The sequence below is a fragment of the Mytilus galloprovincialis genome, chromosome 3, assembly GCF_965363235.1.
Source record: "Mytilus galloprovincialis chromosome 3, xbMytGall1.hap1.1, whole genome shotgun sequence".
Lineage (NCBI taxonomy): Eukaryota > Metazoa > Mollusca > Bivalvia > Mytilida > Mytilidae > Mytilus > Mytilus galloprovincialis.
The window spans coordinates 64467858-64484554 of record NC_134840.1 but is presented as its reverse complement, the minus strand read 5'-3'; the positions used below and the strand labels follow the sequence as shown (position 1 = coordinate 64484554).

The 16697-nt window shown below is 33.1% G+C and overlaps 1 long non-coding RNA gene across 1 annotated transcript; it reads left to right on the top strand.

Moving 5' to 3' along the window:
* The first annotated feature begins 775 nt into the window (after nt 1–775).
* Nucleotides 776–3372, top strand: LOC143068631 (uncharacterized). The gene is made up of 3 exons (XR_012976214.1): nt 776–1021; nt 1862–2095; nt 3343–3372. It is a non-coding gene; the product is annotated as an uncharacterized LOC143068631 (long non-coding RNA).
* The last annotated feature ends 13325 nt before the right edge of the window (nt 3373–16697 follow it).

Below are 16697 nucleotides of genomic sequence, written 5' to 3'. Positions count from 1 at the left end.
GCATTAAATGTAAACTTCTGTAAACAGCAGTACCAAATACTTAAAAAATGAAAATAAAGCATTACCGCGTGATTAAAGGATTTTCGTAATATTTAGATGTAACAAAAGTTAGTAAACATAATATACGGCCTTGGACTTCGACCTGAATAGCAATATTCTTGATAAGAAAAAGTAGTTGACAATGTTTATCCTCTTAGACATGTTAGAGTTAAAAATATACTGTTTATCTTTGTGATAAGTACATTGTGTCTTCGTATATCCACCCAGCCAGGTCATATTACTCATATTCATTTGTTTGTAACACACTTTCAGTACATGATACGTACCGTCTACGGTGGGTGAACTTTAAGTGAAAGCCCAACAAATTAATTGCATCTATCATCACATGGTTACATTTGTACATGCTGTTGTTGTTTGTAAACAATAGTACGCAATTTGTTTGTTTACATTTTTTAACTGCTTATAGGTAACTCATCGTACAAATTTAGTCTCGCATATTGAAATACATATCCGCTTTAGGGATTATCTGTTCATCTAAAGGATTACATTTTTATGAGATTAGTCAATTACATCTGTCAATGAATTAATCATGACAACAGTTCGCAAATTCTAGGTGAAAAAAAACTTATTGTTTTGTAAACATCAAATACCATTCTATTTATTTGAACGTCAAAGTCTATAGACTTATCAGTTTAGAAGAGACCTTGAACATTTTACCATGTTCAGAACGTCGCTGTCACGATGGACATCAAATTATTTAGGATTCTTACCAAACAGACTTTTTCACTCTGGAATTAGAAATAATTTGGCTTTGGAATCTTCGAATTATAAAGTCAACGAAAGCCACGGACTTTACGGAGATAGTACCGTAAACATCCGTAAAGCGACTCTGTCTGATTATAATACTGTCATAGCCATTCCGAATCAGACCAATACAACTGACCACCTGGTAGATAGATACTGTTCTTTCATTAGTCGTAAAACGAATACAGGATATGTGGCAAATCTTGATGGAAAAGACGTAAGTACTTGTATATTTACTTTTGAAAAAAGGCTTTTCGGGGCCTTGTATAGCTATATTGGCTTTACTCATTGTTGAAGGGCGTACGGTGACCTATATATTATAGCTAATTAAATAATCATTTGGTTTATCGTGAAGAGTTGTCACATCTTATTTTTAATATGTATGAAGCCAGAGGGAATCACCAACCTTCATCACCCTATAGTCAATTGGAATCGAATGTATCTGGCACGTACGGGTTAAACCAACAAGCTCTGTGTTGACAGGCAAGTGATATGGTAGTTGGACTACTTAGACTAATAGGTCACCGTGACCCCTTATGATTGTTTCGATATTTTAGGGATAATCTGAATGTTTTTAGCGTTGAAATATTGCTGTGTCTGAAAAGTTTTCCAGTGTGTATCAGTATTCAAAACGCTCAACACCGAGACTTTTTATATAGCACAAAGTTCAAAGTGTCTTAGGGAAACCATATCATAAGAGTTCTGTGCGACAAACCAAAACATTTCAGAAGATAAGAGAACTAGATATTCATGTTCTGAAGTTTCCGTGCGGCGAATGTCCATTGTCCTTGATAGTATTGCCTAAAATTTTGAAACAAATTAAAGAATACAAAAAAAACCATCTTCTCATCAAAAAAAAATTGTAAAGTACATGTACATATTGTAAAATAAATAATAAATGGCAAACCATAGCTTTATTTTAGCTTGATTTTAAATTGTATTTTTAAGGGGGACCATTCCTGACAACAACCAATCTTAACTATAGTAGTACAAGTAGATTCCCAAATGTTAATATGTTGGCTTTGTCTATTAAAAGACATGGTACATTAATTTTCAGGTAGGATTTCTGCTAACACACCTTATCGACGATGGTTCAACATTGGTGCTGGATAAATTGCGAGTCGAAGAAGGAAGCGATAACAAGAAAATAAAGAAAACTGTATACGAGCACATTAAACAGACACAAGACCCTATGATAAAAACTGCTTCAATCAACTTTGACCCTAAGATGACTGATACACATGCACTAGAAGATTATTCAGTTAAAGATTGGAACTTAGTGACAGTAAAGGTAAGACTGACTGTTGGTGTTTAATGCCACTTTCGGGACTGTTGGTTATATTATGTCGGTAAGTCGTAATTGGTAGAGGAAGCCGTCAAGAACCACCAACCTCCGCAGGAAAACTAACAATAGTTAATTAGACTGAAGTCGAACACACCTGACACTTGCTGGGTTCGAACTCATAACCTCACTGTTGATTTAATTGGCTAATGACACATGGATATATTCTTATTCGACAATCGAGGCCCCTGTAAAAGTAAGAACATTTCCAAAGACGACACGTTGACGCTAAAAGAATATTACATATGTCAAAAATATATTAACCGTATTCTAATCTATAACACGATTATATAATGTTTTTAATTTTATAACTAAAGGTACGTAGGTCATGGTCACACAAACAAGCTAGTTATCAAACATGATTATGGTGACATTAACCAACTTGTAAACAATTCTTATTGATAACCTTGACATCTAGAACTTTTTTTTACAAACAACAGTTGATATGCGTTTCTTTCCTCGGAAGATGTTTTCTTAAAATAGTTGCAAAGAACAGCAGACGTCAAAACAAAATTTATATAAAGTAGGGTTAATTAGTAATAAGTATACTAGTTTACGGTTCGTCATTTACCTGCTATTGTTCAACTATGTATCAATAGTTATCAAAGGTACCAGGGTTATAATTTAGTACGCCAGACGCACGTTTCGTCTACATAAGACTCATCAGTGAAGCTCATATCAAAAAAACATTTTCGAAAAATTCTAAGTTTTATTTGTTACATATTTGTTTTTCGTTCATTTTTTTTTACATAAATAAGGCCGTTAGTTTTCTCATTTGAATTGTTTTACATTGTCTTATCGGGGCCTTTTATAGCTCTCTATGCGGTATGGGCTTTGCTCATTGTTGAAGGCCGTACGGTGACCTATAGTTGTTTGTGTCATTTTGGTCTTTTGTGGACAGTTGTCTCATTGTCAATCATACCACATCTTCTTTTTTATATTTGTAAACAGGAAATTTATAAATTTAAAATGACCTCATTATTGATATTCATGTCAACACCGAAGTGTTGACTACTGGGCTGGTGATACCCTCGGGGACGAAACGTCTACCAGCAGTGGCATCGACCCAGTGGTGTAAATAGTTATCAAATCAAAATATCTCACTTATAAAAATGCAACTTGCTCGTACTTTATTTGATCAAATTTTTAACATATAATAATTGTACGATTATACAATGCAGTCAACTCTTTTGCAGACGAAAGAAACTTTCCACACAAAGATAACAGACCTACATGAAAAACAGAAAAAGCACAGCATCCAATTGAAATCATCAAAACGCTTATTTGGTCGTGATGTGAAGAAAATCCTCAGTTTTCCCGAATCGCATCAGCATCTGTTTAAGGATGAACGACTTCTCAAATCAGATATTCTGTACAAGCCAGTAGTTTCAAATGTTGACTTGGTTATGGACAAAAGGACTCTTGTCATTGGTTCAAATATGACAAGTTCACCCGCAGTGCTGATGTCTTTCGGAACGTATTCTTACACAACAGCAGGATTGCATTACAATCTCAGTTTTCACGGAAATATGAACGAATGCGTTGATGAACATTTATTTATCCACATGATTTCTCTGTTGAACCGCGGAAATAAGAATGTTGCATTTGAGATTTACGTTGATGATGCAAAAGACATGCTAATAGTTCAGGAGATTTTACAAATTTACAGTTTTCAGAAAAACAAGGTGGACAACCGAAACAATGTTGAATGGTACGAGAAATGTTTGTGCTAATTACATTAGTGACAAACCGGGTTTTAATAAGCTTTTTTTTTTTAATATGATGAATATATTATATTGTGTTCTTCCTTACTTCATACTGTGCATGTCTCTCATTATTTTAGATTATATTTTCATTAATACTTGATTGTAGTTGTGTAATGTAACCTTTTTTTCTGCTGTGGTCGTAATTTGTGGTTCATATACATCTCTATTGTCTTTCCATTTTCTTGTCATTTACACAATAATGTGGTGTTATTATAAGTCTCTACAAGTTTTTTACTTGGTACTAGGAACGATGTAGACTTTTGTTTGTTTAAAATGCTGAAAGTTTGAATACACCCAAAACACTCCTGATGTATTAGTCGCTTGCAAGTCAATAAATTAACCTTATTGAAGTCCACATTTGTTAAAGATATGCTGCGTATATGCTCAGAAAATCAAGTTTTTGAAACGAATGTCAACTGAACAATAGAAAATAGGGAAAGTAACAGAAGGAAGACTGATGTCTTTGATTTTTAAGACCCGCACAGAAATCAGTACTTCTATACAAATTATCACAAAGAACTACGAAAATCAACATTGTACTATTACACGTGCTTATCCCTGTGTATGCCTATCTTATGTTAATAGACTTTCATTTTATATTTATATTACAACGTTGTCACATGTTCATTGTCAGTTTTCTAGGGTCAGTTCGTAAGCTTATTTGATAGCATCGAGTCAGCACTACACAAAAAATGTTGATACTTTATAAATTCCAGACATAGTGTATACATGGTATACTAGAACTTCTAGAGGTTCTGAATAACGTTTTAGTATATTAAATCAAATTTGAGAGTTTGATTACGTGCATTCAGTTGGCATAGATTTAGCAGCTAAGAATTGAAACAATTGCAAATCCCCGTAAGGCCTCCAACAGTGAACACATACATGTACATACTGCGTATAGAGAAGACATCAGAGACACAATACAAAACAAGCATTAGCCTTTCAAAAAGGGCTAGTCGACTCTTAGCTGATGAAAATGGAAAGTGCTCTGCCCCGGAATGACAAATGTAAAACACCTTATTACGAAAAACCAACAGCATAATTTATGCTACAGAATAAACGAGAAACACTAAATAGGCAGCACCAACGATGACCACTGAATTACCGATTTCTGACATAGGTCAGGCTCATAAAGAATCAGTGGCAAGGTGAAACATTTTTTTGTTTCCACTAGCCCGGGACATTTGTGTGGCAACTAAAACCACACTGTAGAAATCAGGTGTAAAGGGATTGATTCATCAGATTGATTTAAACCACATATAAAACCAGAATGTGTCCATAGTACATGGATACCCCACTCGCACTATTATTTTCTATGTTCAATGGAGCCTGATTCGTGAAATTGGGGTCAAAAATATAATTTGGCATTTAATTAAAACGATCATATCCTAGGGAACATGAGTACTGAGTTTAAAGTTGATTAGACTTCAACTTCATCAAAAACTACCTCAACTTTTACCTGAAGCGGGACAGACGACGAACGAACCCAGACTAGAAAATACAATGCCCCTCTTCTATCGTAGGTGGGGCATGAAAATTATCAAACAAGAATAGATTAAAAAGACGTCAGACTAGAGAAATACATGTTGTATGTTGTATTGAACCTATCAGAAACGGAACAAACAGTTTGATTTTTTTCTAGTAAAAGGGAGATAATCCCATTTCACCTATGTTTCATCGATCGTTCTGCTAAGCTTAAATTATGTAGCAGATTTAAATCAATGGTTTTTTTTTTCTTGTCTACAAAACATAAATGAGATATTTGTTATATGAAAAAAAAGAGTCACAAACTATTGTTCAATTAAGAAGGAAACCCAAAGCAGACAAATCTTTAATTATGCAACATCTAACTTTCATATTTTTATTTTCTTTTCTATTTTTACAGTTTTCATATTTTAATATGAACCTGCATGCATCTGGCTTAAAGTAAACAACCGCAATCCTATCAGAAGAACCCAGAGTCACAAAAAAATGCTCAAGGGAGCTTGGAGCCTAACGATAAAATTTGAATTGATCACAGAGCATTTGATATCCTTCAATACTATCAACTATAGGATGTATTTAATTTATGTATTTAAATCTTGTTTGAAAGTGTATCAGTTTGTTTTCATAGAAGAGCTGCAAGAGTTCTGTCTTTATATACTTATCACAAATGATTTGGTCCGAGACCACAATTGTCGTCCCTTGACAAATATAGTCCCTAGTGTTGACAGTGGGTTACTTGCCAATATTTTTTATACCCCTTCCAAATTTATTTCTTCATGTTTTATGCCTCAAATTGTAAGTAGGAGGGGGGGGGTGAAATTACACAAAGAAAAGTTGGGTTCAGAATTTTAAAGGAAAGTAGTGATTTGGTCCAGCTGAAAAAGGTTAAAAATTAGCACTTCGGAAGCTGTCAAAAGATTTCAAGACGCCCTAAACATAAAATTGTCCATATTTTGAGTTAGAGCTGATGAAGTTTTCTATAATTTTGATATAATTTGTCCCAAAAGTAGTACGACACACTGTAAAAATTTCATTGAGAAAGCGCAGGTCGGATTTTTTTAATTTTCATTTTAATATGTTCTAAAAGAAAAAAACACTACGAATTAATTGTGGTCTCGGACCATTTGTCAAAAAAATCTACAGTGGTAACATTAATGCTTAAAGTCCTCGTCAATGAAAAATGGTCAATTATTCATGCGGAATTATCTCAAGATTTACACTAAGCTACCAACTGATTAACTCGTTCATCAAAAAAGATTTGTTTATCTTTATATGAATTCCTTTCTGACCGCAAATTATCGTGTTTTGTTTGTGAAAAAAAAATCTAATGTTATAGAAAAAGAAAAAAAGTGAATATCATACTAGTATGTGTTGAATCATTGTGTGGAATATTGAGTAAACAACAGAAGCAGATCCACAGAGCAGCAAATAAAATAATATCTTTATTAATAGAAAATGTTCTTAAAATACTAATAATTATATTTCCCCTTTAATCAAATAAATAGACTGATTTAATAAATTCTCAAAGAGAACGAGACATGGCATTAAAAATCAAAGGCTTCAAAACAATCAATCTTGAAAAGCCGTCTCCTCTGCTAGTTGGAATTCCTCATCATAAGTAGTCCGAGATTACTCTGACGTCCAACGGCTGTTTTGCCAGACAAGCTGGGGCTGGTCCAGTCAAACTAAGATTTAACCTCAAACTAATTGCAACAGAAAATGTTTTAGTTCTTATCTATAGCATAATGTCCTTTCTATTCACAGAAAAAAGTCCCATACAATCTACCTTGAGGAAAACTCAAAATTAGCATTTTTAATTTCCTATGGAAATTAACACTTGAAGGGGAGATAACTCCGCAAAAATGAGTCTTTTTGGGGTCTTTTTTTTTGGTTGATTTTCTTGAAATTTATGTAAAGTATGATACTTTGATGGGGTTATAAGTTTGTATTTAACTATATTATATAATCTTCTTCTCATGAAATGTACAAAACCGAAGTGTTATGGGTAGTTTTATTTTTTTTGTGCATTTTTCCATGTAAGAAATTGAAAAATTTGAAACTTTGTGACCATTTTGAAAAAATAGTGTGAAAATTTGGTATTGTTTATATCTGTATATTATATGTTTTCAGCATCTTTCTTATCTAAAGAAACTTTGAACCACAAAAAGAAGAATTATTTTTATTAAATTTGAGATTCTTTACCTTGACATGTTGAAATGGTCAACTAATCAATTACGAAATCTAGATTATAGATAGATAAAAGATATGAAAACACCTTTAGATTTTATACTCTAAAGACCGCTAAAAAATCGAGAATCAATACATTCTGATGAACAGAAGCGGTAAAGTTATAATTTTGTATCAATTTTCATCGGTATTTCTGACTTTTTTGCAAGAGTTATCTCCCTTTTCAATGCAAATCTCCTTAGGAATTTTAAATGGTGATTTTTTTAGTCTTCCTCAAATAAGTTTTTATGGGACTTTTTTCTGTGTATATTTGGGGTATAATGCTAAAGATTAAAACTTGAAAATCTTCTGTTGCAATTACTTGCAGGTTAGGGTCAAATTTATACTAGATTGACGACTTTCTCTGGTCCAGGGGTTGACTTTGATATAGACATTTGACAATGTTTTTTGGATTTAAAAAAATCGCTACTTTTAGGATTACGTCAGACCTAGACGGATAGTCGTGAGTAACGGTATCCAATCCAGTGGCTGTAATAAGCAAGTAATACGCCTAGTACGAGTTCCATGCTCAACACTTTTTTTCTATGATCGTCAGTTATCATAGGCCTCTTGACCGACTTGACCAAACGCTTGGAAAAGAACATTTCATTTCATAGTAATCGGGAAGAACCCATTTCGATGACCGATTTTGCTCACCAAAATCATTCTTTTACTGGTAGAAAAAAATAGCATTAATTTATAAGATTGGACGTGATTATCTGTGTATTTACTTGATATTCTTTATATTTATGTTAAACTAATGGTTTTGTTTCATTGTACGAAGAAGCCAGAAAAATCTTATTTAAGATTGTTTATCTTTGACCTTTTGACATTCACATGTATATGGAAAAATGAACCGTGTGATATATCAATTTAAATTAGAAAGCATAGAAAGTAGGCTTCCAAATGACATTACATAGTCTTGTGTTTGATATGCATAAAAATACTTTACTAAACATTTTTTGATTATTCGGTTCATCAATAACTCGGTTTTATGACAAATTTCAGTATGCAAATAATTCATTAACTCTGAAACATTAAATCTAGCAAATTTTATTAATTTAAAACTTTGTTTAGCAGAACAAATATAATTTGCATGATGTTTTGTCCTTTAAAAATATGTTCTTTCAATTCACAGAAGTTTCTCAAACCATACATTTTGCAATTTAAAATAATGAAACCAATCCTCTTTTGTGGCCTTGTTAAGTAATGCAATTTTCTTCTAGAAATGAAATTAAATAGCATACAATTTTTATGCACTTTCGAGTTCATTTCTTCAGCAACCGTTGTTTTTTTAATTTTGCACTAATTTTAGTCTTACGAAATCGTCATTAAACTTCCCTTTTCCGTTTTAGTCATTCAAAAACAGCATAATTAGAATTCTGAAGTTTAAATCATTAACATTGTAGCGACCATGAGGAAAAATGATTCTTCCATCATAAGCATTGACTTGATACTATTTAATTAAAAGCCAATGTCGGTGATGCTTGCCTGTCATTTAGGTTCGCTTATCTCAATTGAGCAGCACTGAAATTCATAACGAACCTTTATCTTTGCCCGAATTATTGTAGATTTCGCCATAGCGGTTTAATCGAAGGGAAATTAATCATTGGTTTACACCGAGTTTATTGCGTCAATTTTTGTCTTTCCGCAATTTAATGTCTTAACTATTAACAGAATCTCGAAATCTGATATTCTTAACATGAAAAGTGTTCTTTATAATGTGTAAAAGATAACATTCCCTTGTATCATTTACTGATTAATTGCGTCTGTATAAGGCACTTAAAAATGTTCGCGGATATAAGTCCCAGTCTTTCAACCATCCACCGTATATTCATGGACAGAAAGCGGTTGATTTATTGAAATGTCTTGGTAATGATATTTTTGCAATCATTTATTTTCTTTTTCAAAAGAACTACGGAAATTATTTTATAACGTGAAGGGTGGTAAAACGGCACAGGATGAATTTATTTGCGTAAAACGTATCGAATAAATCATAAGGGAATGTTGTAATGTTTTATATCCATGAAAAATCCTAAATTACATAAATCATTATTAATATGTTCTTCCAAAAAAAAAGTTCATCGTGATTCCGTTAAATATTGAACTGAACGAAGGGAATATTAAAGAAGTGATTTGGGAAAATGTCTATAAATGCCTTAATTGTATTGTATCTTAGAAGTCTAGAGTAATTTAAATATATCATCTCTTTTACTTTCTTTTTTTTTAAACATCTTAAATGTAAATAGTCTGATAACCAGTTAAATAATTGATCCATATAAAGCCCTAATTCATATCCCATGCTGTGTTTGCAAGTTAAGAATTATTGATATTTCAAATTATCTTTATTGACAAAATTCGCTCTCGTTCTTATCTTGAGAATTCCTCTATCATCATGTCCACAAGGAATTTGGTAAAATTCAAATGTTATGTTTTTAGAAAAGGATATTTGTATTCTTTATGCAAAGCTTTTGAAAGCAATGTATTTCATCAGCAATCAGGTTCACGTATCTCTCCATTTGGTATTGACGACACTCTTAAATTCCCGCCTTCTTAATTACAAAATTCTAATGGAAAGACTTTACGACAAGGTTTGGACGCACTTTACGTTATTGGTAATCTATAAAAATAAGGTCAAGGTCGGCTGAACCTTGAAAGACAGACATGTGGATCTGAAAATCCTTTTATACACCTACCATATTTAACCTATTGCTTATAGTATCTGAAAACAAACATGATCTCCAAAATTCAACTTAGATCAACTAACCATGAAAATGAGGGTTAGGTCAGTTGAACCCCGCCTGGGAAGATTAATACACATTACAATCATTAAATACAACAAACAGGAATGTGTCGTAATGATTGCTGATATCTGTTAAACGGACAGTATCACAAAAATTGAACATTGGCCGATAAAAACAAATATGCGAGATGAAACCTGCCAAACGGATATGTCCACCCAAACATAATTCAATACTTTTTTCCTGAAATTATTTCCCAACTCATGCATCTAAACAGCCTTTAATATCTTGCAATCATTCTAGAAACCTTATATAGTTTACCTATTGCTAATAGTATCAAAGAATTGACATTATCACGAAATCACATTTGCCCAACGTAGTATAAACCTTACAATCATATACCAAATGCAGTTGACCTGTTGCTAACAGTATCTGAAAACTAATCTAATCATGGATAATTCATGATTTCATTGTACAAGACAATAAGGTCATTTTTTCTAGTGGCCTATAGTACTGTAACAGATGAAATTGATGACAAGGTCAACAGACAAGTTATACCACAGTCCCACAAGGTCACGATCCCACTACGATCTGTGAAAAAAATGAAGATATTGATGATCGTAATACGATCGTGTAGATCGCAGTAAGGTCGTATCACGGTCGTGGTGAGGTCTTCAGGATCGTGATGAGCGAGGCCAACTTAAAACATGTTCAAAACAATCGTGGTGCGGTCGTGGCGAAATCAGGTCGTATAGTAGAAGCGTAGTGAGAGCGTAGTAAGATCGCTGTACCGTCGTAGCGAAAGCGTGATTCTATTTGGAGAAACTACGCTACGATCTCACAGCGACGTTATTACGACCTCACTTCGACCATCACGTTCTCACCACGACCCAACTAGGCTTCCACTATACGACTATACCACGCTGTTTACGACCATACTGCGATTCTAGCACGCCCTTGCCATCCTCATCACGCTCTTCTTACGACCTGACTACGTTCATACTACGACCATCATTCTCATTGTCTTTTTCACAAAAAGAATATAAAAAAAGATTTTGTTAAGCCCCAGTCCCACTAGACCACGATTGCACTACGCTCACCGCGATCTAAAATAAATTCAGATCGTGGTTAGTTCGCGGGATAGTGCATGAAAACGATGCAATTACGTCCTCATTACCTTTTGCAACGTTCACACCACGCTTTTTCTGCGACCTCATCACGGTTATCAAGATATTTCTACGCTCATCATGTTTTCACTACGATCATACCAAGAATTATCCGATAGCAACACGATCTTACCACACTTTTAATGCGATTATAACTACGTTCTTACCACGATTATACTATACGTTCATACCGTGATCTTACTACGTTATCAGACGTTACGCACAATGTTGGTGACGTTTTCAGATTTCACGTACCCGACACTTAAAAATGGCCTTAAACAAGAAAAAAAATATGAAGGACAAGTGTTATTATGTGTAAAAAACATTTAAAGCTCTACAAAAATTAAGTTACAGATAGTTTATCGGTTTTTATTCAGTTTTGTCAATCTGTTTACCTAATCCTAACAATATAATAATAACGACTGCGACGTCACGAAGGTCTAATGGCTGCCTAAAAAATTCACGATCATTCAATGCAGGATTATTATCTATTTCCGTTGATCACAGGACTTTTAAAGTGTTGAAATTATTTTCTAAAGCATCGTTTAACATTGTTCGAAGTTATTTGTTATTACTGGACACTCCTATAGTGTATTCTACATTTGAGACGAGTTGCAGTGGTCCGTTGTGGATGTTGTTTTTTAGGAAAACTCGATTCGTGATTTACGATGGATTTTACTGTTTGATAGACTTCAAAATGTATAACGGTATGGTAAATTTTACTATTTGTTATCAATATTAACATTTTTATCGTAACAAAAGACAAACGAAGCAAAATTTATAAATCAAAACCATGTTCATCACGTCATATCAGAAAGCCCGCGAAAACAACGTTAACGTTTTCCTGAACTGTTCGGACATTTTTAAATAATGGAAGTATACATTGATGGAGCATGCAAGAATAACGGCAAGCCATTGGCAAAGGCCAGTTATGGTATATTTTGGGAACCAAATAACATCAAAAATATAAATGGTCCAGTTCCTGAATCTTACAAGCAAACAAACAATAAGGGGGAACTGTATGCTGCCGTAAAATGCCTTCAACAAATACACGAAAATCAATTATCAAACATTATCATTAAAACCGACAGTGAATATTTAGTTAGAGGTATAACAAATGACATTGTTTATTGGAAAAGCAACAACTGGAAACTTAAATCTTCCGGAAATGATGTGAAAAACAAAGATCTCTGGTCAGAGATAGATCATTTGTTATCAAATATAAAAGTAACGTGGGCGCACGTTGCTCGTGATTCTGAAATCGGTCAGATTGAAGCCGATAAACTCGCAAAACTTGCTTTAAATATAAAAACGTCTGGAAACACCGTTCAAGCAAATAATCATAGTATCGTGAATGTGTGTAACAACATTGAATGGACCGACGATGAAGAGGAAACTATACCGATGAAGGTTACAACCCCGCGTCGAAGTATCTCCACCAATAAATTTCGCAAAAATAATAATAAGGCAAACTCTCCGATTTTCTGTACCATGTCAACACTCAGGAGAATTGAAAGTCTTTTATTGTCAACTTCTGAGGAAGTTTTAAATTTAAATGATGCCCTTAACTGTCATATTGACTCGTCAAACAATCAATTTCAAGAGATGAAAGACAAGTTTGCATCACTAACAAATACGGTTAAAGTTCAAACCAATTCAGCTTTAACCTCCGTCCAAGAAGTTTTTACACAAACACAGCTCATTAAATCGGATATAGATGTAAACAATAAGGCATTTATAAATGAATCCAACAGTTTGTGGGACAAATTAAATGCCGTTTCAAATGAGATTAAATCTGTAAATTTAAAATCATCTCACGTCAACGATTTAACAAAAACTGTGACAGAAACACCAAATCGCAAAAGAGAGGAAAGAATTTCAGCTTTAAATAAACCAACACCTGGAACATACAGCAACGCTGTAAGAAGTGGTTTACCAAGCAGCTCTAATAAGCCAGTTTCTTTAAATAGAACAAATCTAGGTAACAAGCATAATGCTCAAAGTCCTACTTATGTGGAAAAACAAAGGTCACCAATAAATACAAAATACACGGACCGTGAAGTCAACTCTACTAATCCACATTTTCATCGGTCTTTTGACAAGAAAAACTTATTTCTTATTGGGAGTTCAACTCTTAAAAAGATGTCTCCTAGGAAAATGTCAACTCAACAAATCAATACCAAAGTAAAGACTATCCGGGGAGGACGGATCAGAGACATTGAAGATTGCCTAATTCAGTACATATCAGAAGGCAGACTTGATTGTGTTGATGTTATTGTTATTCATGTGGGCACTAACAATGTATCAGATGGAGACTCTGTTCATGCTATTATGGACGACTTCAAAAATTTGATTTGTACAGTCAGGCAAAGCTTACCAAGAACTAAGCTGGTAATTTCCTCAATTCTACCAAGGCCAACCAATTCTCAAGCTAATCGTACAATTTACAATGTCAATAATCATCTGTTCTCTCTAGAGGAACAACATGTGGAAATTTTGGACAATACTTTAGACTTTCTATATGGAGACCAGCCAATCTTACTTTATTTGCAGACCATGTTCACACAAATGTTGCTGGTGCCAAAGTTTTAAGCCACAACATTATCTCCTGCGTCAACAATTTGTTTCAATTCTCAAATTGTACATCAGAAACTGAATCAAATTTTCAATCGGTGAGGTCAACAGGGAGGAGATTTATACCATTCAATAACACAACAACTCAAGAACAAAGTGTGTCCAGTCAAACGTACTGGAGGTAAATTTAACCAATAACTTTTCTACTACCAGAACATGTAATTCTATTTTAGGAAATATTGTCAGTATTGTTATTTTGTATTTATGTACTGCAACACATATTCTATCATCTAATTCCAAATCATCTCCATTTACAAACCCTTTTATATTTCCACACAAGTCACTTAATATATGTCACTTAAACATAAATCATATATTGCCAAAGTTTTCTGAAATTAAATATTTGCTATCAAAATCTAACACAGATGTGCTGTGTTTAAGTGAAACATTTTTGTCAGATTCTGTCCAAAACAAAGAAATAGATATTAAGGGTTATGATACAAACAGAAAAAACAGAATTGGAAAATCTGGCGGTGGGTTTTTAATTTATATTTCTAACATGTTAACCACAATAAGACGATATGATTTGGAAAATGATGATATAGAATCAATGTGGATCGAAATTATTTTTGTTCATCAAAAACCTATATTAATTGGTAACATTTATAAACCACCAAAAAGTAATGCAGAGTGGGTTACAAAATTTGAATTAATGTTAACAAATGTCGATATTGAAGATAAGGAAATGATTATTTTGGGTGACTTTAATATTAATTTGTCGTCGAGAAAGATTCCAGCTAAATGGTCACATTTAAAAAACATTTTTAACTTGTCTCAAATAGTCTCAGTTCCTACTCGAGTCACACAAACATCTTCCTCTTTGGTAGACCATATTTATAGCAATGAACCACATAATATTCATTTTATATCTGTTCCGAAGTATTCTATCAGTGACCATTATCCAGTATGCATTTCTCACAAAAGAGGGTTAAAATCGAAAAAGAAAATTCATGAATATATTACGTTCAGATCTACTAAACATTTTAATGAAAATGGTTTTGTCAATCACATATCACAGTGTTCATTTAATTGTGTATTAGAAATTGATGACCCCGAAGAAGCACTGTTGTCTTTTTTGAATATTTTTACTAAAGTATTAAATCATCATGCTCCACTCATTAAAAAGAGAGTAAAACGTTTGTATCAAAATGAGTGGATGAATGATGAAATTCTAGATAGCATGAGAAAACGTGATTTTTATCATAAAAAAAAAGATATGTATAGTTATAGACTTTGGAGAAATAAAGTCAAATATCTCATCGAAAACTCTAAACAAAATTATTATACCAATATCATAGAACAAAAAAAGAGCAACAGCAGTAAATTATGGAAGCACCTACATACTGTCAGCGGTACCGACAATCATACCAGTATAAAAATCATAAGTGATTGTAACAAAAAGGAAATTTTAGAACCAAAAGGCATTGCTCATGTTTTTAATGCTTATTTCACAAATATCACAGATAATCTTAATATAGATCAAAACATCAACAATTCTAGTAGTTGTTTTAACAAACTTGGTAATTTTATATCGGGTCATGTACCAGATGACGTGTATTTTTCTATACCACTTATGAGTTATGATTTTGTGTGTTTACAACTAAAAGCACTAGATGAATCAAAAGCAACAGGCCTTGATACCATAAGTGCAAAATTTTTAAAGATGTCTTCTCGTGCTATTTCACTACCACTTTGTCATATTTTTAATTTGAGTATCAAAAAATGTATTTTTCCATCCTCATTTAAACTGGCAAAAGTCATACCAGTTTATAAGAACAAAGGCTCAAAACAGGATGTTTTTAATTATAGACCAATTGCAATTTTACCACTCATTTCTAAAATCCTTGAAAAACATGTGAAAACACACTTAGTAAAATATCTTAATAAATACAAGGTATTGTATAGAATGCAGTCAGGCTTTCGTGCAAACCATTCTTGTCAAACTGCTTTAACAGCTTTAATAGATAAATGGCTTAAAGCCATTGATGATGGCGATCTTGTTGGAGCAGTATTTCTAGATCTAGCAAAAGCCTTTGATCTTCTCAATCATGAACTGCTTATTCAAAAATTAAACAAATACAAATTAGCTTATACTTCATTACGTTGGTTTACATCATATTTGGCTGACAGATATCAGAAAGTATCTATTTCAAATACATTATCAGACGTACAAAAACAAAAAACGGGTGTACCTCAAGGATCCGTATTAGGACCGGTGTTGTTTTTAATTTTTATTACTGATCTTCCTTTGTCTAATCCTAATCATAACACCGATTTATTTGCTGATGATAGCACCATATCAGTCATTGGACAAAACAAAAGTTGCATCAGTCAAAAACTTAATACGGTTTTACAAGATATTTTTCGCTGGTGTGATGACAATAAAATGGCTGTAAATGTATCTAAAACGAAAGCTATATGCATTGGATCTAAACAAAAGCTTTCCGTTACATCAAATGAAAACATTAATCTTGCTTTAAATGGACAACAAATTATAGAAAGTACATGTGAAAAAGTTCTAGGTGTTTTT